The sequence below is a fragment of the Lepus europaeus genome, chromosome 17 (genome assembly GCF_033115175.1).
Source record: "Lepus europaeus isolate LE1 chromosome 17, mLepTim1.pri, whole genome shotgun sequence".
NCBI lineage: Eukaryota > Metazoa > Chordata > Mammalia > Lagomorpha > Leporidae > Lepus > Lepus europaeus.
In genome coordinates, this window is record NC_084843.1 from 60,489,566 (window position 1) to 60,504,392 (window position 14,827).

General features: G+C 59.9%; 1 protein-coding gene across 5 annotated transcripts in view; it reads left to right on the forward strand.

Moving 5' to 3' along the window:
* CDH23 (cadherin related 23) overlaps window positions 1–14,827 on the forward strand; it is a 322,391-nt gene that overhangs the window by 40,777 nt on the left and 266,787 nt on the right. The gene's annotated exons all lie outside the window — the stretch shown is intronic.

The following is a 14,827-nucleotide window of genomic DNA, read 5'->3' on the forward strand; positions in this document are numbered from 1 at the left end:
TCCCACCCTCCAACACCCATCACCCCAGGGGCCCCGCCTCCCAACCTCCAACACCCATCACCCCAGGGGCCCCGCCTCCCACCCTCCAACACCCATCACCCTGGGGCTCCACCTCCCACCCTCCAACACCCATCACCCCAGGGGCCCCACCTCCAACACCCATCACCCCAGGGGCCCTGCCTCCCACCCTCCAACACCCATCACCCTGGGGCCCCGCCTCCCACCCTCCAACACCCATCACCCCGGGGGCCTCACCTCCCACCCTCAAACACCCATCACCCCAGGGCCCTCACCTCCCACCCTCCACCACCCATCACCCCAGGGCCCTCACCTCCCACCCTCCAACACCCATCACCACAGGGGCCCCAGCTCCCACCCTCATCCAGCACCCATTACCCCAGGGGACCCACCTCCGTGCAGAAACCCAGGAGGCCCCAGGTGCCAAGTGTGTTAGGTCTGTGTGGATGGGAGGCTGCCAGGACACGGCCCCGGGAGTTGAGGTGGTTTATGGGGGTCTGCTGTGAGACCCCCTTTGTGCCCACCAGGCTGGTGGTGTGATGCTGACAGGGGAGTTTGGGTTACCCTGATTACATTATTCCTGGTAGCTCCACAAACCCATTCACCTGAAAGGGTCCCCTTGGGCACTGACCCCTGGCCCCTTGGGAGGTTACAGATGGAGGGGGCGGCGGGCTTGGGGGGTAGACTGGGCTCCTGGCCGGGGTTGGGGGGCAGGCTGTGGGAGCGCAGGCAGGCTGGCCTCGGGTGGGTGCTGTGGCTTGTGCTCTGTACCAGCTCTGTACAGCCCCTGGGATGTCTCTGCCAATGTTACTCTCAGTCCCAGGCCCATGTGGCTGACTCCCCAGCTCCCCACCCATGGCAGGGCCCTGGGAAACATCAGTCACCTTGAGAGGACCTTGAGATGCCCAGGCAAGCAGACCTGCCCAGCCTGGGGCGCATAGTCAAAATGCAGCAAGCTCTCCCCTTGCTACCCCACCCCCACACCTGCTTATGGGGCGAGGGGTGGGGGCCTTGACTGATTGATCCACAGTGGCTGTTTTACCCTTGGTCACAGCCCACGCCCTCTATGTGTGATGCACCTGGTTCTCTCAGGTCGTCTTGCTACATCCAGACAGTGTGTGTGAGAGGAGGGGCCGACAGGGGAGGATGAGGTTAAAGAACATCTAATGGGCAAGAGAGTGGTTGTAGTCTATGTCACTGCGGGCCGCAGGGCCCCTGTGGGGTCTGAGACCTTGTGCAGCTCTGTGATTCTCCCGGGAGCCGGAGGGCCCCTCCCTTGGGCAGGGCAGGTCCTGGCGGCAACACGGCCGCTGAGCCACCCATTGCGGCCTCACCTCCAGGGGCCACGCCGCAGCAGAGGGCCACGGGAAGGCAGCGTCCACATTCGCTGAGGGGGTGGGAGGTTGTGACTGGCATCCCGCCGTGCCCTCAGGGCCTGTCCCTGTGGCGCAGTGATCCTCTGGGCTCTGGCCATCCTGCCACTGGACACTGGCTGCCATGAGAGACCGAGGAGTAAGGGAAAGGCTTCAGCCTCCTCTCTGGGCCCCTCAGGGCACCAGCTGGTCTCAGGAAGCAACTTAGGAGGGAAGAGCAAGCGAGTGAGTGAGTACATGGGTCCCCCAGTCTTGCCCACAAGGCTCCAGGCGTGAGCTGCCCGGGTGCTCAGAGAACAAGGTCCTGACATGGAGGGCGGGCAGGGATGGGGAGGTGATGCATGGGAGCCAAGGCGGAGGGGGCTGGTCTCCACGCAGTCAGTGGCAGAGGGACCTCTCTGCAGCCCCTTCAACTCTTCCCTCTGCCCGCCTGCCACCCACCCACGTGCACTATTCGTTTCCGTGGTGTGGGGCCTGTGGTTCCTGGCTCAGTCTGCGTGGGTTGCAGGCTGGGGGCTGATTCTGGTGGCAGGCGGACCTTGCAGAAGTTTGCCCTCTGCCTGATTGGGAGCCGGACCCACCCAGCTAGAGCACAGCTCTCCCAGTGAAGGAGGCCATCGCCAGGCAGGCTGGGCATTTAGAACACCATCCACCTCCTGCTCTCTTCTCTCTGCCCCTCAAAGTCAGCAGGTGGCTCCTTGCGGTGCCCCAGCAGGGGCTAGGGCTGGGAGCACAGCCCTTGAAGTGACTTTTAGCATCGCAAGACCCGTACACCTGCAAGCATAGAGTGTACCACCTGGAGTTACACGTGACCAGTCACTTCACTCACTCATTCATTCATTTATTTTTTTATTCCGTAGACCCTGACTCAGGGCCTGCCCCTGCCCAAGGTTCTGTGGGTGCTCTGAGGGCACTCGCGGGATGGGGACCCACAGTTCTTTAGGCTGCTGTGTGGGAAGCACTGTGTTGGGTCAGGGTCTGCCGTGGGGTCTGGTAGCCTCTTTGGCTGGGTGGGGCTTCTGGGCTGCTCCTCCTGTGCCCTCCGGCTTGACCTTGTGCAGCTTCTGAAGGCCACACAGCTGGGCCCAGTGGGGAATGCACCCGACTCATCCCAGGAACTGTGCCGGCCGCTCTGATCGCTGCTCAGCTGAGCCGATGGCTGCTTCTGCTTCTCCTGAGACCGTGGCTGGATGGTGGGCATGTGGCGAGGCAGGTGGGGGCCCACGGTCAGTGCTGCGGCGTGTCCTCCAGGAAAGGCGGCTCAGTCTGTGCCCCAACTAAGGAGGCCCCGGCTGCCCACGCGTGAAGGGTGACCGACAGCCAGGCAGGGAGTTGGGCAGAAGTCAGACTGTGCCTGGTCTGCTCTCCACAGCAGGGATCCCGGGATGCTATTTCTTGAACCACCAGCGTCCTCCGAAATCCTCCCAGAAGACAGGGTTTCTTGGCCAAATAAATGTGGGTGCAGCCGTATCTCGCCCAGCACCTTGCGGAGTGACACGGGCATTAGCGTAATGAAGGCTCTGAGAGAGCCTGCAGCACAGCCTGTGCAAATGTTTCTCTAATGCCGTGTTCGCCAGTCCTTTCTGACCAAGGAACGCTTTTTCATGGAGTACCTGTTCGCTCTCGCGGAGTTAATGATTCGTGAAATACACTTTGGGAAGCATTCCTTTAAGCACAAAATCTTCTTTTAATTATAATGACTTGCATGGAATATTCATAAGACTGATTCTGCGTGCACCCGCCTCCTGCTGGGGGAAGGGTGCCTCGTCACCCAGCACCCTCCTGGCACACGGGTGGTGCCGTGACGCGCTGGCGCCGATGGGAGGTGTTTCTAGCTGCTTTAGCAGGCTTGGTGAGCTGCCCTTTCAGGAGCAGCACAAGCTGTTGGTGGCTCCCCTGCTGTCACTGAAAGCAAAGCGCTGGGCCCTGGGCAATGGAAGTGACCACGCTCGGGACAGCCGTGTGCGAAGAGCGGTCAGGCCCCACGTGAGGGTCCCACCCAATCCTGGTGTTTCCTAATGGGCTTGAACTTCAGCACGTGCTTTGTGCTGGCACTTTGAGCCACTCAAAGGCCACTTGCATGTGGGAGAATACCTCCCACACGTGTTTTGGTAAACCTTAAACGAGGTTGTGTGCAAAGTGCTTAGGGGCTATCTGTCACGGGGCAGGGCTCAGGAAGTGATGGCAAAGCCGAGACAAAGATGAGGCAGGCACAGTGCCTGGGGAACTGAGTGTCATGGGTACTCGCAGCCTCGTGCAGGCACAGGCTGCCATTTAACTGCTGTGTCCTGAGGGCCTCCTTGGCCTCCCACCTGTCTGCGCCGTGGCCAGGTGTCACCGTCACTCCACTCCATGGTCGTTCTCAGAGACCTGGCCTGGGATGAAGTGGGAGAGCCCTAGCCCCACCACCTGCAGCTGCCTGCTCCCCTGAGGAGCATTGCAAGGACCCTGCCATAGACGAAGACAGGGCATTGCACCTGGGCAGAGATGGGCACCGGGGGCGGAGCCAAGTGGGAGGCTGCAGGTGCTGGCTCACCTGGGGCCCTTGGAGGTTAGGGACAGCCATGGAGCCCCACCTCCACTTCAGGGCCCCCGAGTCAGGGAGGGCCGTTGCCAGCTTGTCCCAGCCCTCAGTTCCCCATCAGAACTTAAAAACACAAACAGTGGCAGGAGCAGCATTTGCATAAATCTCATTAGAAAAAGTGCAAGTTTCATAAATCTTGTGATAAATTAGTGCGATATCATTCTCAACGTGATGTATTAATTTTAGGGCAAAATGAATGGTGCTGTGATCATTGTGGGTAATTATGAGTCTCCTCAAAGAGGAAGTGGTCTCTGGAGGATCTTGGCCGGCCGCCTTGGCGGAGGGAGGGCGGCAGCCTGCGGGGCCAGGGACACTGTCTCTCCCACCTGCCTGGCTGCTGGCGGCTTGCTCGGTTTCCTGTCCTGCTGCTGAAAGGTGAAAAGAGGCCACATGGGGCTCTGCCTAAGGGCTGGATAGTGGCAGCGAAGGAGGGGCAGAGCATCCCTGGAGCCCAGTCACCCTGGCCTGGGCCTGGAAGCTCCAAACCACTGGTTTGTAAAAAGACAAAGAAAAAACAAAGAGGGGGAGGAACCTGGGGGTAACATAGTGGTGCAGGGGATGAGCCACCCCTGTGACACCAGCATCCCATGTCAACGTGCTGGCTCGGCTCCCAGATGCTCTGCTTCCAATCCAGCTCCCTGCTAATGCCTCTGGGAAAGCAGTAGAAGATGGCCCAAGTGCTCATGTCCCTGCCACCCACGTGGGAGATCCAAACGGAGTTCCCAGCTCATAGCTTTGGCCTGGCTCAGCCCTGCCATCAAGGCCATTTAGGAGAGTGAACCAGTGGATGGAAAATCTCTGTGTCTCTGTCCCACTCTGTCACTCTGCCCTTTAAATAAATAAATAAATAAATAAATAAATCTTTAAGAATAAATGAGGACCTGGACAGGCAGCACTGGCGTCACTTGGGAGCTTGTTGGGAAAGCAGATATTTCATCACACCCTGAGATGGGCCGTGGATCCACGTTTTCAACACACCCTGACACAGGCTGCCCCTCACTCCTCTAACCCAGGACTCTTAGCTTGGCTGTGCATGGAAGTAGAACCAGCAAAATGCTGATGCCTGGGCCCACCCCCGACCAGTTCGTTCGTACAGCGTCCCAAGGGCTGGGTGCTGGGGGGCTTTCGTTTTAGAAGCTTCCCCGGGTGATACTAATAGGACTTCAAGTCCAGAGCCACTGCTCAAAGCCCAGACTTCACGTCTTTCTTGGCGCAGGGATTTGGGAAGGTCTGAACACAGAAGAGGCCACAGAGCATTTGTGTGCCTTCGTTTATTTGCCTTGCCTGGGGGTTGGTCAGAGCTGGGTGTGCCTGGGGCACCGCGCTCACTGGGGAGCTGGTGCGAACCTCAGCTCTGGTGCTGGCTCCCAGCCTCACCTGCACGGGAAAATCACCTGGGGATTTGGAATTTCCACAGCCCAGACCACACCCCAGCCCCACTGATCACAACCACGGGGTGAGGGGCACAGGCAGGGCCTGATGGAAAGTTCCAGCTGAGTCCGGGGCACAGACAGGCGAGGGAGCCCTGACCTGTAGGCCGTCCTCCATCAGAGTCGCTGGATTAGCCCTAAAGGCGGAAGGAGTCCCAGAAATCATCTTGAGCCGCCCAGACCCATAGGAACCATCCTGTGTTCCTTTTCTAAGTTCGGATGCTCAAGTCCCTCCCTGGAGACACTGCTGTGTGTGTGGCCTGGGGCAGAGCTGGGATCGAGGATGTCACAGATGCTACAGGTGGTCCCCATGGGCAGGCAGGGCTGAGACAACCCTGCCTGGCAAGATGACGGCCATGAGCGGGAAGGGATGTCGGGAAATGGCAGTTCCTTCCTGGTCGGTGGCCATCTCCCTGTCGGCACGTGCGGGGAGCTCTGACGCTGGCTGGCGTGAGCACAGTCCGGGTCCTGGGCTCTGGGCAGGAGGGGAGCCCAGGGGTTTCTGGACACGCAGCAGCCAGCAGGCGCCTGCCCGTGTTTGGATAATCTCTTCCCGAGCCTTTAGCAGCCTGTACTGCTCTGTTTATTTTAATGATAATGTCAAGTTCAATTTGCTGTCATTTTTCCACATTTCCCTTTGTAAAGTTAATTGAACAGTTCAATGAATTGAAAAGTTTCAGGAGAAGGGAAAAAAATCGCCAGCCCACTCTTATCGCGCGGCTTCGATCTCATAACCAGTGCCTGGCTGTGCGGCCTGGAGTCGGGACTGCAGCCCCCGTGGGTGTGGGAGCTGCAGTGAAGGTCAGAGGGAACATTCCGAGTGCCTTTGTTCAGAGGCTGCTGTCTCTGGGCAGGAGGAAACGTCCTGTCTCCCGCTGCTCCCTGGCGGGCGGTTCACAGGTGTCTCGGGCAGACTATAAGCCCTCCACTGTAGCCGGGCTGGCCTGGGCTGGGCCTTGCAGCTTCTGGGGTTCCACTCTTGCCCTGTGTACAGATGTGACAACAGGGCCCTCACACGGCAGGCATTTTCCTGGACGGGACCCCAAGGAGCGATTCTAGCGTCTGCCCCACCACCTGCCGGCTGTTTAGCTGGGTGACCACAGAGGTGCCACTGAGCCACCACAGGGGCTTGTCCCCACCCGCAGCACCAACCTGTGGTGTGGGTACTGAGACCCCCACCCTGCTCGCAGCCAGGGTCACAGTGCTCCTGCTCCCGAGCTGTCTGGGGACAAGTGTGGGCCCTGGAGCCTCAACCCCTTTGTCAGTCCATTCCCCCCACCCCACGTGGCTGGGCGAGGGAACCTCAGAGAAGTGTGGGACTCGCCCCGGGTCACAGTGGGCACCGGCTGATCCCAGAGCAGGGCCTGCCACGGGAGCCCCATGCCCCGCTGATTCCATCTTACGCGGGACATCTCCGGGGCCCCCTCACTCCCTGAGCTTCTCCTGAGCTGTTCAGTGCTATGTCCCAGGCCTCAGACTCAGCGGCACGCTTGCCTGTGGTGTCCCAGCTGTGGACCTGGTGGCCAGTGGAAGCTGGGCTATACAGGCACGTTCCAGACGCACTGCTGAAGTCCTAATTCTTCCGCTATGTTGCTGTCCTATTGGCAGCGCCCAGAGCAGGGCTGGTATGGCAGGTGCCCTGGCAACCCTTGCTGAGTGACAGAGCGAGGGGCTGTAATCTGAAGGTTGGTGAGCCCTCCCGGCTCCACCAAGGGCTGGCTGTGGGACTTCAGCACCGGCGGCGAGTAACTTAACCTCTCGGAGACTCCTCGGGTTCTGGGGGCTTAGAGCTCATGGGTTCCTGGAACTGGGCCTGGCAGCCGTCAACAAATGACACCTCTTAGCTGCCGTGTGATGCCTGGGTTTCTGGGAGTTGCGGCTGAGTCCCTCAGATATTGGTGTCTTCTGACTTCTCCTCTGTGTGTGTGTGTACATGTGTGTGTCTGTGTGTCTTTCTCACTCCTCACTCACTCCTCCTCCTGGGTTTGTGTTGCCCTGTTCTGTGTAATGTCTCCTCCCCTGGATCAACCCAGCCCCTGGCCATCTGACAACTGTGTGCCCAGGTGAGCTGGCAGCAGCTTCTTTGTCTCTCAGCGCAATGGCCATCTTGCTGACAGGTGCTAAGCAGGCTATGAAATCCCAGGGTGACCAAGGTGGGGGTGAGGGGGACCCTGCACTATGGTCCCTGCCTCGTGGGAGCAGATGGCGCCCCCACAGGGCCACGTGGAGGTGAGAAGAAGGCTGGGTTTTTGCCTTGGAGCAAAGGTTTTGCAGGAAGAGCCAAGCGTGGTGAAGTTGGACACACCCAGGCTAGCCGCGCTTCCCGGCTGTGTGACCTCGCACGGGTCACTTTCCCCGCTGAGCCTCAGTTTCTCACTGGTGAAGCAGGCGTGCTAAGACCTGCACGTGGGGCGTGGAGGGAAGTGACGGAGAGGGAGGATGAAAACCCGGGTGCACGCACCTGCTGGTCCCTGCGTGAGCTTCCTTTCCCCGCACAGCCCAGGCCGGCTTCTGTTGGGGGGATGGAGCGACAGGGGACAGCAGGTGTGAAGATGGCCCCAGGCTCTGCAGACAGAGGCAGCTCCCTGTGTCCAGGGCACGGGCTCGCTTGGAGGCCACTTGCCTCTTGGGAGGGATGATGGGGCCTCTGTCGGATCTCACTCCACCCCTGGCTTCCCCCAGCTGGATATAGGCAGAGCCTTGGATGAAGAAAAAAAAAATCAGCTCCCCTGAGGTTAAAGCAAGTTCAGGACCCAGCGGGGATGAGAGAGCAGGAGCCTGAGCTGAGTGAAGGCAGGAGAGCAGGAGGGGAACGTAAGACAAATGAGCTGCTCCCCGGGAATCCAGGCACTTAAGTGGCCTGTCTCATCCCGCAGGGCAGACAGATGGGGCCGCAGGCTCAAGGCCAGCCAGGCTGTGGGGCCCAGGCCAGGGGAGGGGCCGGCAGGGCCCCCAGTGCTGGCAGAGACAAGGGCCAGACCCAGGAGGGGGCTCCCCTCCTGCTTGGGGCAGGGTAGGGGGCGTTTGCAGCAGGCCTGATGGGCTGGGGGTGGATGGAAGGAGTGGTTAATCTCAGAAAACCCTGGTCAGAGCCCGTGACCTTGGATTTGGGCTTGGGGGCCTGCCATCTACTTCTGTTTGGCTCTGCACCATCCCAGACAGCCCCCTCCCGGCTAAGACCCTTGCTTCCCCCTCTGAAAGATGAGGACACTTTGCCTGTTGGGTTCTTGTTTCTGCCGTAATGAGTCCATGTGTCTGAGCCAGCCTGTGGACTCCATGCCTGATTCTGTCCCTGCTAACTGCTCTGACTGGGTAGGGGACGGATGCTGGGTCCTGGGCCTCTTGGATGGGAACAGACAGTAGATCACAAGTAGTGTAAAGCCCTTTTAGGTCATAGAGGGCAAAAACTGTCTGGCTCTCACGTGCCTTTGACGATTGATTATAGTGGCTGCAAGGAGCCCAGTGTAGCGCAGGATTCTGAAGTTGAATATGGACTCAACTGAAAAAGGTGCTATGATTGATTAGTAATGTCTACATGAGTGACACCTGGGTCTGGCTGGTTCCTTGGCCCCTCAAGGAGCAGCCGCTCCTCATGGAGGGGTGGGGAAGAGGAGGGAGAGATTTGCCAAGCGCATCCTAGCACAGCAGCATCCACCTTCAGGGGCAATGACCTCTCACTAGCCGAGCAGAGCAGGAGGGAGAAGTTCCGGGCGGAGGTGGTGCTTGGGGCGTGCATTTGAGGTTGACTGGGATCTGAGAGGCAGTGAGAGAGGGGAGGGCCTTCCAGGAGAGGGAGCAGCAGCAGCGCCCCTGTGCAGCATGCCGGCCTTGGCGTGCCCGAGGGAGGATGCTGCCAGGCCAGGGGTGCTGTGGGAAGTGCGATTGGCTGGGGAGATGGGGGCGCATTGGGAGGAGCATGGGATGTCACAGCAAGGCCTCAGTTCTGGGGGAGCCTGCAGGAGTGGTGTGAGTGGGACGACGGCATTGCAGGAGCCGGTGTGGGGCTCCTCCTGCCCCACCCCCACCCCCACCCCGGGGAGCACCCACAGCCTCCATGTTCCTCCCACCCAGGACTCAAAAGCCCTGACCCCTGCCCCCGCCCTTGCCTGAGCTTCCAGCCCATCCCTTGTCCAGCAAGCAGAGCTGCACGGCTCTCCGGGAGCAGCAGGATGCTCCAATCTCAGCCCTTGCCCTCGGCGTGAATAACAACAATAATAGTAATAACAGTCATCTCGGCCATCAGCGCGGGCCCAGCGGGGCCTCGGGGAAGCTGTGATTGTCTGCCCCTCGCCTGGAGATACACGCGGCCTGCTGCTGAGGCCACCGTGGAGGACGTGGCCCAGCGCTGCCCCTTGCAGGGCCCTCTGTGCCCCGCTGAGCCAATCCCCACCTCCTCCAGGGCAGGACGGGTACTCAGGCCACAGGAGAGGGAGCTCAGCTCCTAGACGATCCAGGGCTGGTTTCTGAGACTGGACGCCCAGCCAGTGCCCACCCATGATTCCAGCTGCATCCAAAGCCCCGTGTTCCTGGCCTGGGAGTTCTCAGGCTTTGATGAGCCCTGCCTTTCCCTGTCCATGTCATGGATCAGGGGTCTCCACGACTTCCGGAACTGTCTTCTCCCGACACCCCCAGGCAGCAGGCAGGATCCACCAGCTGGCCCGTTGGCTGTTTATTGGATGCCGGCCCTGTGCTAGGTGGGTGTGGACTATGAGCCAGGCCGCTGCCCCCAGGGAGCCTGCAGGACTGTGTGTGTGTGCTGGACAGGGGCGTGGCTCAGGGATCAGCAAGTGAAGTGATGGAGCAGGCCACTCCAGAGGGACAGGGCTGTGAGCACACAGACATCAGCGTGGGGACGTGAGGGACTGAGCGAATCTTCAGGTAGACTATCACAAGGCGCGGTGGATTGCTGTCCTTTAGTCTTGGCAGGTGCACACAGGGGAAGCCAGTGGGCAGTGATGCAGAGCGAGGTGGTTCCTGGCAGAAAGTGCAACCGGGGCCAAGGCCCTGGGGCAGCCACTGAGCACTTGGCCTGTCCAGGAGCAGAAAGAAGGACCTTGGGGTCGGGGGAGGGTACATCCAGGGAGCCTGTGAAATGCGACGGGAGGGGCTATCTGGGGCTAGGTTGCACGGGCCCTGGACAGGGTCTGGTTTGTAGTGTTTTTTCAATGATGAGAAAATACACATAACACCAAGTGGATCACGTGCCCATTTTTAAGTGGAGAGTTCAGTGGTGTTGGGTACATTCATGTTGTCACACAGCAATCTCCAGAACGCTTTTTATCTTGAGCACAGAAACTCTGAGCCCATGGAGCAGAGCGTCCCCTCCGCCTAGCCCCAGGCCCTGGCAGCCACCTGCTTCCTGTCTCTTTCGACTGCAGTGCTGCGGGTACCTCACCAGTGTGCACCCACTCGCTCGCTGCCCTTTCGTGACTGGCTCGTCCCACTTAGCCTCCTGCCCTCCAGGGTCACCCATGTGGCATACGCAAGCATGGCTGTCATCCTCCACGGGACCTGTTCACCCGGGGAATCACCTGTGGGTACTTCCCTCCTTTGACCTCTTGTGCCCAGCGCTGCTGTGAGCATGGGTATGCTTCCCGCCTGGGCTGGGTTGGCACAGAGTAGAAGGTGCCCGGCCCAGGAGTGCGATCCTTCACCATGGAGGTCGGGGAGGCCACGTGCACAGAATCCTCCAGCTGCCCTGATGAGGCCGGGAGCCCTAAGACAGAGCCTTTACATCATCATGGGACTGGGGGAGCTTTCTCCACATCCAGAATGTGAGCCATAAACCAGGCTGACTCCCAGGCAGTACTCCCACATTCCATCACTGATGGCCGGCACCCCTTCTGATTGGCTGATGCCTGGACTGGGCCGGTGGCTGAACAGTTGGCTGTCACCTTGCCACAGCCCAGCTCTGGGACTTCCACGCCTGGCTCAGTGGCAGAGTCAGTGAAAAGGCGGGGGCTGCTGTTCAGAAGGGTACGCGCTGGGTTCCCCGAGGCAGCAGGGCCTGGCACTTCTGGTCGGTCACTCCTGGGAGTCACCGGGCATCCTTCTGCCCACTGCAAGGGACGCCAGCCCCATCCCTGTGGTGGGGATGCACTGAGTGAGGACCATCATGGTTTCTTGGTAAGCTCACCACAGAAGGAGCATGCGGCCTGGCAGGTGCGCTCACACGTGACTGCACGCAGGTGCTCACGAGACCCAAAAGGGGGAGGCAGCCGAAATGTCTGTGGGCCAATGAATGAATGAGCCCGAGGTGCCATGGCCCCACAATGGGATGGGGGACCCTGTGAGGTCCCGTCCCAGGCTGGGGCACGCATGAGCTCAGCGACAGAAGCCAGACACGGAAGGCCCAGTGACGATGACCGTACCCATAGAAAAGGCAGAATTCCAGGCAGGTCCTGAGAGACGGAAGGCAGGTGGGTGGCTGTCAGGGGCTGGGAAGGGGTAGGGCCACTTCATGGGTGTGAGGCTTCCTCCAGGGGTGATGCAGCTGTCTTAGAACTGCGAATGCACAGGGGGCTGTTTGAGCTCACGTTTTCATCCACTTGAATGGGGGCTGGCATTCAGCATAATGGCTAAGATGCCACTCAGGCCGCCCACGTGCCTGGCCTCAGGTCCCAGCTCCACTCCTGATTCCAGCTCCCTGTGAAGTGCACCCTGGGAGGCAGCAGTGATGGCTCAGGTACTTGGGTCTCTGCCACCCATATGAGAGATGCAGGGGGAGCTCCCAGGTCCTGGCATTGGTTTGGCTCAGCCCCAGCTGTTGGGGACCTTTGGGAAGAGAGCCAGCAAATGGGTGATCTCTGTCTGTCAAATAAATTTCAGAAAAATAATTAAATCATTAGCAAAGGTAAATTGTGTAGGATGTATATTTTGCTGTTTTTCCAAGAGCTCTGGGCCTTCTATAACCTTGAGATGCAAGGTGCACGGTGTGCGCACTCCAGGCTCTCACAGCCAGGGCGCAGTGGCCCAAGTGGCTGCCGCTGGTGGCTCCAGTGGCCTCCCTCCTGCAGGAGTGGGACCAAGGCAGCCGGCCGCCTACCCTGCTGGAGGAGCGAGTCCTCGTTCCCGAAGAAGCCAGCGCAGCAGCAGAGCGCGGGTGGGGGAGGACGGGCCCAGCTGGGGACTCGTGGGGCGTCTCGTCTTACATATACTATTAAATCGGCACCTGTAATTAGTCCACTTAGAAAAGGTCAGCCACAATTGCCTGGGACACGGAGGAGGCGTGAGCAGGCAAGAGCCCGTGAGGACGCCAACAAGGACCATTTTGAGCTGCACATAATTGAGGGGAAAATGGATAAAAGTCCAGGAAATTACAGGCTGGGTGACAGCAGCTGATGGCCCCATCCCTGTCCTGCCCAGCACCCCGCTTCTTGGGAGGGCCTCGGCATCGGGCCTCACGGAGCCGTTTGGGACAGTGGGCTAAGCCGAGTGACCTTGGGTAGAGGGCCAGCGAGGCCTGCCCAAAATCCCCGGCCCAGCTGGCAGTGGGGCAGCCCTACACCCCACACCTGGACTGGGCTCTGGAGCGGGAGTTGGGGGCTGGGGGGCCGGGGCAGCAGGCTGCGGGGACTCTTTGTTTTACTGTGGACAAAGGGAACTTATGGGCCTCACTTTCCCGGGTGGAATCTGCCCAAGGCCCGGGGCAGTAGCTCTGTGCAGCTCAGCTTTGTCCCTGAGGGACCCCAGAGGGCTACGGGAAGGAAATGTGTGTTCCTGGAAGTCGTGGCTAGGCTGGCCATCCTTTGGCAGTTTTGGAAGGATAAACGAGGCCCTGCGTTCTGTCGGGCTGTGTTCTCCTGTAAGAACGGAGTCGTTGCCGGGCGTTGAGCAGCACGGGTCTCTGGGAAGGTGCACGCGGCCTGTGACTTCCACACACGCTCTCTGCCCCCTCTAGAAAAAGCTCTGGATAAGTCTGGAAGCTTGGCTTCGGATGCTGCCTCTGTTGCTCCCGTCTGACTTCAAGCAGCTTGCTAACCACCGGCAGCTGCCGCACCTGTCAGATGGGAAGGTTGGGTCCGGGGCTTTCTCCTCCGCCCTTCACCTTGGGGGCAGTGGTGGGGGGCCGGGACCTCCTCCTCTGCTTTCTGCTTGTCCATGGAGAGGCCGTTCTGCACCCCTGAGCCCCAACTGCCTGATCCGCGCCATAGCTAGAGCTGCTGGCAGGGTTTCAGGAGAGAAGTCGTGTGCTTAGTCCTGGGTTCTGGCCTGTGACAAGAGCCAATGTCTTCCCTTCCGGCTGGTCGGCTCCTGCCCATGGAAGCCCCGAGTCTCGAGTTCACATGGCGAGCGCTGGGATGTGCGCGTACCGGAGCAGACGTGGGCTCGGGGCCTGCGGTGTGGAGGTGGCGCACGCGAGCTCTGCGCCGGCGAGGCCGTGGCCGGTGACGTCATCACTCTGCGTCCCGGACGAGGTGGTGATGGGGGTCGCTCCGCCGCCTGCCTGGCGTGTGCTCCACGCAGCTGTCCTGTTGGCAGTGTCCCTCGAGGTGTTCCCTGCCAGGGCCCATCAGCCCTCTTTTCCAGACAATTCTCAGAACCTGGACTCCTTCACAGTTGGGTCTTCAGAGCTGTCTGCTAACGCGGGTCAGTGCCTGGGAGGAGCCGTCCGTCTTGTAAAGGTGTGTTTTATGTTCAGTTGACGTCACGGTTGTATGAACATGTGGCTACGACGTGGTGTTTGGACGCGTGTGTGCGCTGTGGAAGGATCCAGCTAGGGTAATCAGCATCTCCATCCCTTCAGACACACTCCTGGCACTGAAACGCGTGGAACGCCCTCTGTGAGCTGCAGTGAGCTGCACAATGTGTTCCTGTTAACCGTGGTCGCCCTGGCAGGGTGGCGCCGCCCGAGGCCGTGGCTGTGATCTTCCCCTGCTGGAGGGCCAGAGGCCCCCTCCAGACCCTGTCGCAGGAAAGGACGCCCGGCGCGCTCGCAGCATTCTGTGTGCAGCTCCGGGGCCTGCGCGATTCCCAAAGTGTGGCAGGTGACACAGCTTCCCTGGGCGCACCTTGCTTTTAGCAGGTGTGCTGCAAATGCCTCTGTCCTGGGCAAGCCAGGGCACTCAGCTGCCCTGCGTGAGAGCTGCCTGGGGAGCTGGGAACCCCAGAAGATGGGGCGGGGCCCGGCAAAAGTTTACTTCCTGGTGACGGCCAGCACCTCCCTCTGGGTTTCCTTCCTGAGGGCAGGAGGGAGAGGGCAGCATGCAGTTCTAGACTGGAATTCCTCACGGCTGAGCACGGCAGTGCTTACTACGAGGCCAGCACCTACTCAATGTGGAGTGAATGCCAGAAGGCTTTGCAAAATATTCAGAGTTGGAAAGGGTGCTTCCATTTGCAAAAGACAGAAATCATAGAGATGACGAGTCCAGAGGATGGCACCCCATATAATAATGATATAATAATATCAGGCACCCCAGCCA